Source organism: Pinus tabuliformis, chromosome 9 (assembly GCF_031772625.1).
Source record: "Pinus tabuliformis cultivar Carrire ecotype Pingquan chromosome 9, CPIR1, whole genome shotgun sequence".
Classification (NCBI taxonomy): Eukaryota; Viridiplantae; Streptophyta; class Pinopsida; order Pinales; family Pinaceae; genus Pinus; species Pinus tabuliformis.
In genome coordinates, this window is record NC_142307.1 from 1,094,510,610 (window position 1) to 1,094,519,835 (window position 9,226).

At 38.7% G+C, this 9,226-nt stretch overlaps 2 pseudogenes; both read right to left on the minus strand.

The window, feature by feature from the left end:
* Positions 1-2,659: 2,659 nt before the first annotated feature.
* Positions 2,660-5,196, minus strand: LOC149152489 (protein DAMAGED DNA-BINDING 2-like; annotated as a pseudogene).
* Positions 5,197-7,403: 2,207 nt separating this feature from the next.
* LOC149152490 (protein DAMAGED DNA-BINDING 2 pseudogene) lies at positions 7,404-8,739 on the minus strand (annotated as a pseudogene).
* Positions 8,740-9,226: the final 487 nt, after the last annotated feature.

Sequence of the window (9,226 nt, forward strand, 5' to 3'; positions counted from 1 at the left end):
TGGAGAGTTAACTCTCCACTCACCTAATCCAAGGCCCTAAAATCCTAATCTTGTTGGTGTAACTGACTAAAACAAAAAGTTCTAGTGAATTTTAGTTAGTGCTTGATTTTATTAGGCTGTTCTTTAAGTCACAAGGTAACGGAAGTGAAACTAGTGGTGTTTTTTGACGCAAAAGAAATTAATAAAAACTTAACTACATGCACATGCACTTTTTCGTTTTTCGATGAAGAGCAATTTCTATAGGGTTCAGAGGTACTTCTAATAAAACAAATTTTTCTTTTCTTTTCGTTAATTCACACTTCGCACTCACAAAAGATAACAAATCTATGTATGCCTAAAAGGGGATGCAAATCTATCCTAATGCAACAAATATATGTGGATGCAAGATTTAAAACTACTCTAAAAACCAAAAATGAAAGTTTCTTGCTTATCAAACTTTATCTTGCCACTTATGATGCCTAGATGGAATATGAGATGCTACCATTCATTTCATCTAAACACTAAAAACAAGTTCTAAGACAAACATAAAGCACTTTCACTTCACTAAAAGGAAACCAAACGAAAAGCAAGTTCAAGAAAGCAAAACTAAGATTTTCAAAAGATTTTCTTCAAAGCAACAAACAAAAAAGTCTTTTCAAAAAAAAATGCTCTCAACAACACTGAAACTTGTGATTGAAGAATAGGCAACTAAACACTTTTGTGCATCGACACCACACAGCAGATGAAAACTCAACAAAAATAAATGTGTTTGTAATCGCTCTTAACAATCAAAAGCAGCAATGAAAGCTTTGGCAATGAAAACCAAAAAGATCAAAAAGACAAATTCCAAGAAAGTGTCAATCAACAACTTTCATGAAACAATAAAGTGGATGGTCACAAAAAGCGATTTTGTCAAGCAAACAAAAAAGTCACCAAAAGAAAGATTAACACAAAAATTGTGATCAATCTTCCTACCCTGATGAAACAGAGCAGCCAAGATTCCTAGCAAGAAATCTTGTGTGCTTTAGCAAAAAACGATGACGCTTGCAATCAACAAAAAAAAAACAAGACCAATACTCCTTATAATCAGAGAGAATCAGAACAAGATGCTCATTGTAAAACAAATGACTGATACTGGAAAATGACTGTTTCAGACTAGCTCAAACCACCAGACAAACCTTCAAAGACTAAAAAAATTTATAAATATTGAAAATTACAGTATATACGCGACTGTACTAAAGTACAGATTGCATGTATATGCGACTGTATCTGAGGAAACCTGCGTATACGCGGGTTCACTCAAAGAAACAAGCATATATACACCTCTGTATCTAAGAAAAACAACGTATATGAAAAGCTTCAAGAAAAATATAAAAAAAACAAACTGAAGAAACTGGCAAAGCTTAAAGTTCAAGAACAGACCAGACAGTAACAGCAAGCAGACAAGGTAGCTGAGCCCTGATTGGCTTGAAAAACACCCAAACTAGGAACAACAAGAGTGTTGTCCCCACTGGAGTCGCCAATTCTGATAGAGGGAAAAGTTCCCCTAGGGCTTTTTGGGTTGAAACCCTAGCAGACTGAAAGTTATCTATTCAAAGAAACATGCTTTCGTACATCCATTATGCTATTATAAGCAAATTTTATGATAAGGGTACGTACCTTCGGTCCTACGTTTGAGAAGGCCTTTAGGGTCCAAACCCTTCTTGGAGTTCCCTTCTTCTCTTTTGTCCTGCAAAACATCCAATTCAAAGAACACAGCAGTATATGGACAAAAACTTATAAAGAATCCATCTTCATGTTATAAAGAAAGGTAGTTAGTTATGAAATCCAAACAACCTTTTACATATGAATTCTGTTAGCGCTCGAATCTGCCTCAGGCTGAAGAAGGTAAAACTCGAGGCAACATCAAACCAAGCTCAGCCTCGTAGCTAGCCCTACGAGGATAGGAGAGGGCTCTCTCCGAGTCTATCTCGACAGAAAAGTCTTCAAAGGGGGTTGAGATGACCAATAAGGAATACTGATTTTAGGCTAGTAAATTGATAGAAAGGGATTTTTTTTTTTTGATAATTGATTGGTTTTCTGGGCTGCATGGGCAAAAAACAGCTTGAAACAGAGAAATATAATCAAAAACACAGATTATCTCCTGAGGAAAGGTAGGCAAGAAATTTTAACATCAAATTGAGATTAAATGGAACGGCAAGACTGCTGAGGAGTTGACAAGGGCATAGAAGATGAATCCTTGTCAAACAGAAGAAAACATTAAATATGAACAAACTTAAAGGCAGAGCATACTAATTATGAATTCTACCTTAACACTTCATTTGTTCAATTGGAAACGATCATGAAATGAAATGAACACATAACAGGCTACATATGAAACAAAGGATGACACAAATGTTAAATTTCATACCACACGAATCTCAGGGGTCAGAGCTGCATTTTTATTAAAATATCTGTCAAAACTGTACAATAGAAGCTCTGTTTTTTTCCACTAGCGCTCAGAATTCTCCTCTCAGAACTTTCTCCTCTCTAACTCTTTACAAATGATTTTTTAATACATTAAATAAAACTCTGCTAGGGGAAAAACAAATCGACCCCAAAACAGGGGCGTTGTTTCACCTGCGGTTACAAAAATAGAGATAGACTCATTTCTTTTTCCTAAAACAGAAGATCGTTCCCCTTAAAATCCTCTGAGGGCTAACAAACTGGAGCACAGATCCCATCGAATCAGGACTGAAGTCATTAGTAGGAGATCGGTTGCTATATTTGGATCCATTACTTCAGCGACAAGTTGTTCATTGCTTGTATCGATGAAATCAATTGGATGCAAAGCTATGCCATTGAAATTATCACTTATGTAACGACCAATAACTGCAAGGCACTTGGACGGATCCTTTGGATCCCATTCGGCACGAAAGCAGGTCAAGTGACGATTAAAATCATGACTATGGACGATCTCATGGCTTGGATAGCTCAAATCACCAAAGATAGAATCCCATACACGTATCCACTTATCTTGGCAAGTAGTCATGATTTTACTGCCGGGTTTTGGCGAAAACTAAGCGAAGTTCACAACACGTGGGTGTTTCAACTCTCCCAGGAAGGCCCCAGCTTTTAATTGGCGAATATCCCAAAGACGAGCAAAATGATCATTGCCACAGCTGATCAGAAGATCTGAATTTAATGGATTGAAATGAAGTCCCACAACTTTAGAACCCTTTTTGTGGATTAGAATGGGTTCCTCTGTTTTCTTATTTGAGCGAATGTCTATCTGGTAAAGAATCCCAAAGTTATCTGCAACCAGTAAAAGATCTTTCTCTAAATTGATATCCATGCCATATAGCATTCTCCATGTTGCCAGTCCATTCCATCCATCAGGATTGCAGTCCATCAGGAGGATTGGAACTCCCGTCTCAATATCAATGTAGCTAAGTGTTCCATCAGATCCTGATGTGTATATATAATCATCCTTCACGGGATGAAATTTCATACTATTCAGAACGAAGGAATGTACTGTATCATAAACTGTCCTCTCTGTCACTTTCTCATAGACCCAAATACCAATTTGACCTTTCTTATCTCCTAACATGATAATATTGTTCTTAGTAGGGTGAAATTCTAAGCAAGTTATCCGTTTACTGTGTAACTTGATGATAGCAGAGTCAACCTGGTTGGGAATAACATAAGTTGGCTTGATCATATTGATATGATTTCTGATTTGCCATTCAAATACAAAGTCAAAGCCACTCTGGACATATTTGCGGGGGCCAGGGACAACCCCATATTCTGTCGCTATGCGATGTGGGCATGTCATCGTTGTGTGCCCAGGCTGTTTACATAAGAAACATGGCTTTTGAAGGCAATCAACATAGGTAGCTCCTTTGAACCCTGCCTCATGGTCTTTCCGTTTACACACCTCTTGGGCCATATTCATGAGCCATCTATTGCTACCCAAATCATCTTCTTCGCGAGCATACTTTGCATAGTCATTTCTCAGAGTCTGCATCAGGATCATTGAGACTAAACCCGTGAGTAAAATAACCATCATAAATGAATTGAAGATGGAGAACCAACGGATCTGATGTTCAAATAAAGGATATTCTAGGTAGATATCAGAACACCCAGCAAAGGTTATGTTGGTCTCGACCCAATGGACTGAATCCCAGCAATAAGCGGCTTTGGATTCTCCTGAGTGAGGTTGACATGAATTATTTGGTCATTATTGATTTTCACAATAATATTCTTGAACTGTGATGCCAATAGCGCCATACATATTGTAATGGTGATGTCAACGAAAAGAATGCCAATGCTGCTATTCATAGAACTGAACTGAGACACATATTGAACTGAACCATATATATAATACTGCTATCATACATTTGTGATGCTCTGCAATTGATCATGCCATACATACAGTTTATATGACAGAGCCGAGACTTATCTAGTACTGAAACAGGTCGATATAATAGTGACGCTGAGACTATAGGGATGTCAGGAGAGTGCTTGTGCTAACCATATAAGTACCGCTGACCATAGACATTACTCTATATGTATATATGCATATAGTTGCCAGCATATATCTGTAGAAACAATACACCCATCGCAGAACAGCGTTGAGACCTCCATACATATCACTGTGACCATAACGCAGAGACAACATATTGTGTATCAAATTGCAGAGAGTATACGCCCAATTTGAGATACTGCCTATCAACATCAGCCTTCACAAGTGCCATAGCAGCGCCAAACTTGTCAATGACTAGTAACACAAGCTTGCAGGCATCCAAGAATGGCTTTGTCTGTAACCATAGTAATTTCTGGGACATTTTTTATTCCAGCAAAAATCAATTTATTTGAGTAGTCTCCAATGGCACCTTTATCAAAAATAAATTCATAGATGCATCCATCCTTCCCTGTCGAACATATACAGATTTGTTTTCCATTTGATCTTGCAACTGAAATGCTAACCACACTTGAGATACCATGGGCTCCTTTAAATGAGCAAAATGTTTGAAACTTCTCTGGCATAATTGAGTTTTCAAGATCGATCAATCTCACTGGAAATTCAAAAGCAACGATATTGCCCCGCTGATCACCACAAACAAGTAGCTGATCCACAAGTCTCACATCAATACATACAATGTGTGCCAAGAATGCTGATGTGAAATCAGCAACTAAAGATGCCTGATACTCTTTTGATGGATCCCCTCCAACCATTGACTTCTCTAAATGTGTACTCCAACCTCCACAATTTTAATCCTCCTTTTGGATCTGTTGTAAAAACATGCCTATGCCCTAAAGACTTGCACCAGTAAATTCCAAGAAGTTTCCTCTCTCTTTCAGCAGACCAAGTAAAAGAGCATGGGTTTTCATTATTAAGATTACTAGATACAAGTTGCACAACAGTCACTCTTCCTTTGCCATCATCTAAGTAGCAGTGGGTGAAAGCTAATTTTCATTGGCCTGCATATTTGAACTGAGATTTTGACAGTCACCTGCCAATTTGACTCTGACAGAGGACTTTGAGAAGACGGAGTCTAACATCGGCTCCAATGGGGATGACAGATGCCACTTTTTGGAGGTGCCAAGAACCGCAGAACTTTGGGAGAGCAGACAGTGCCTCCGTCCAATGGGCGATGGAGTCATCATTCCAACAAATCGACACAACTCTTGACTCAATTTTCAAACTGAAACTGAACTCAAACTGATTCGATCTCAAGACTGAAAAACTAGCTTAACTAACTTCAAACTAAAGCTGCAATGAAACTAGAATAAGATGCTGCCCTTTGGCTGCTTATTTATTTACAAAATCTACCCTACTTTGCTGCAAAAATAATAGGTCAGGTAATACTGAAATGCCAGATCAACCATTCAAGTAAATCTGAGAATGATGTCGGTTGAGAATGCTTCCACCAGGACACAGATGTAATTGCTGGCAGCCCTTCATGCACGTAATGAGCCTGGTCACGTAGAATACAGCCTGATCTATCAATCAAACTGAAAAACATTTCCATGTATGTTGCCATTGGATCACAAAAGCCAGACTCTGTTAGCTGCCCCAACTCTGCAATACATACCTCCAGCTGCACACTGTCAATGTAAACATCTGTAGGCAAGTCTGTTATTTCTTGTTTCAATGGAGGAAGGATTTCCAAGAACTTTTTAGGGTCTTGGAAATCATATGACTGGATCTTCTCATCTAAACATTGAATCTCCTTCTCCACTCTTTCAACAACTAACTCACAAAATCTAGTTTTAGTTTCAAAAGGGAACTTTGGAGATTTCAACCAATGAAGTAAGGCACTGAAAAATTCTTCATTAATTTCAGAATCTGCTAACTGATTTCTAACCTCTTTTACAGCTTCACAAAGTGCAGGGTTTGCCACATACCCTACCATTGCATGAATGGATCAGCAAGCACTGGAATGTCTGGATCGAGTTGGAGTCGCCAGGTGAATGCTTCAGCCTGCATATGTGTCTGACTGCTGTCCACCATCAGCATCAGATCTGCAATTTGATTTCATGTACTGGAGCAAGACAATCTACAGTCGAATGTCACATCAACAGCAAACCATCATTCCCCAGTATGGTCGCCACTATGTTAGCGCTCGAATCTGCCTCAGGCTGAAGAAGGTAAAACTCGAGGCAACATCAAACCAAGCTCAGCCTCATAGCTAGCCCTACGAGGACAGGAGAGGGCTCTCTCCGGGTCTATCTCAGCAGAAAAGTCTTCAAAGGGGGCTGAGATGACCAATAAGGAATACTGATTTTAGGCTAGTAAATTGATAGAAAGGGATTTTTTTTTTTGATAATTGATTGGTTTTCTGGGCTGCATGGGCAAAAAACAGCTTGAAACAGAGAAATATAATCAAAAACACAGATTATCTCCTGAGGCAAGGTAGGCAAGAAATTTTAACATCAAATTGAGATTAAATGGAACGGCAAGACTGCTGAGGAGTTGACAAGGGCATAGAAGATGAATCCTTGTCAAACAGAAGAAAACATTAAATATGAACAAACTTAAAGGCAGAGCATACTAATTATGAATTCTACCTTAACACTTCATTTGTTCAATTGGAAACGATCATGAAATGAAATGAACACATAACAGGCTACATATGAAACAAAGGATGACACAAATGTTAAATTTCATACCACAGGAATCTCAGGGGTCAGAGCTGCATTTTTATTAAAATCTCTGTCAAAATTGTACAATAGAAGCTCTGTTTTTTTCCACCAGTGCTCAGAATTCTCCTCTCAGAACTTTCTCCTCTCTAACTCTTTACAAATGATTTTTTAATACATTAAATAAAACTCTGCTAGGGGAAAAACAAATCGACCCCAAAACAGGGGCGTTGTTTCACCTGCAGTTACAAAAATAGAGATAGAGTCATTTCTTTTCCTAAAAAAGAAGATCGTTCCCCTTAAAATCCTCTGAGGGCTAACAAACTGGAGCGCAGATCCCATCGAATCAGGATTGAAGTCATTAGTAGGAGATCGGTTGTTATATTTGGATCCATTACTTCAGCGACAAGTTGTTCATTGCTTGTATCAATGAAATCAATTGGATGCAAAGCTATGCCATTGAAATTATCACTTATGTAATGATCAATAACTGCAAGGCACTTGGACGGATCCTTTGGATCCCATTCGGCACGAAAGCAGGTCAAGTGACGATTAAAATCATGACTATGGACGATCTCATGGCTTGGATAGCTCAAATCACCAAAGATAGAATCCCATACACGTATCCGCTTATCTTGGCAGGTAGTCATGATTTTACTGGCAGGTTTTGGCGAAAACTAAGCGAAGTTCACAACACGTGGGTGTTTCAACTCTCCCAGGAAGGCCCCAGCTTTTAATTGGCGAATATCCCAAAGACGAGAAAAATGATCATTGCCACAGCTGATCAGAAGATCTGAATTTAATGGATTGAAATGAAGTCCCACAACTTTAGAACCCTTTTTGTGGATTAGAATGGGTTCATCTGTTTTCTTATTTGAGCGAATGTCTATCTGGTAAAGAATCCCAAAGTTATCCGCAACCAGTAAAAGATCTTTCTCTAAATTGATATCCATGCCATATAGCATTCTCCATGTTGCCAGTCCATTCCATCCATCAGGATTGCAGTCCATCAGGAGGATTGGAACTCCTGTCTCAATATCAAGTGCAGCTAAGTGTTCCATCAGATCCTGATGTGTATATATAATCATCGTTCACGGGATGAAATTTCATACTATTCAGAACGAAGGAATGTACTTTATCATAAACTATCCTCTATGTCACTTTCTCATAGTCCCAAATACCAATTTGACCTTTCTTATCTCCTGACATGATAATATTGTTCTTAGTAGGGTGAAATTCTAAGCAAGTTATCCGTCTACTGTGTAACTTGATGATAGCAGAGTCAACCTGGTTGGGAATAACATAAGTTGGCTTGATCATATTGATATGATTTCTGATTTGCCATTCAAATACAAAGTCAAAGCCACTCTGGACATATTTGCGGGGGCCAGGGACAACCCCATATTTTGTCGCTGTGCGATGTGGGCATGTCATCGTGGTGTGCCCAGGCTGTTTACATAAGAAACATGGCTTTTGAAGGCAATCAACATAGGTAGCTCCTTTGAACCCTACCTCATGGTCTTTCCGTTTACACACCTCTTGGGCCATATTCATGAGCCAGCTATTGCTACCCAAATCATCTTCTTCGCGAGCATACTTTTCATAATAATTTCTCAGAGTTTGCATCAGGATCATTGAGACTAAACCCGTGAGTAAAATAACCATCATAAATGAATTGAAGATGGAGAACCAACGGATCTAATGTTCAAAGAAAGGATATTCTAAGTAGATATCAGAACACCCGGCAAAGGTTATGTTGGTCTCGACCCAATGGACTGAATCCCAGCAATAAGCGGCTTTGGATTCTCCTGAGTGAGGTTGACATGAATTATTTGGTCATTATTGATTTTCACAATAATATTCTTGAACTGTGATGCCAATAGCGCCATACATATATTGTAATGGTGATGTCAACGAAAAGAATGCCAATGCTGCTATTCATAGAACTGAACTGAGACACATATTGAACTGAACCATATATACAATACTGCTATCATACATCTGTGATGCTTTGCAATTGATCATGCCATACATACAGTTTATATGACAGAGCCGAGACGTATCTAGTGCTGAAACAGGTCGATATAATAGTGACTCTGAGACTATAGGGATGTCGGGAGAG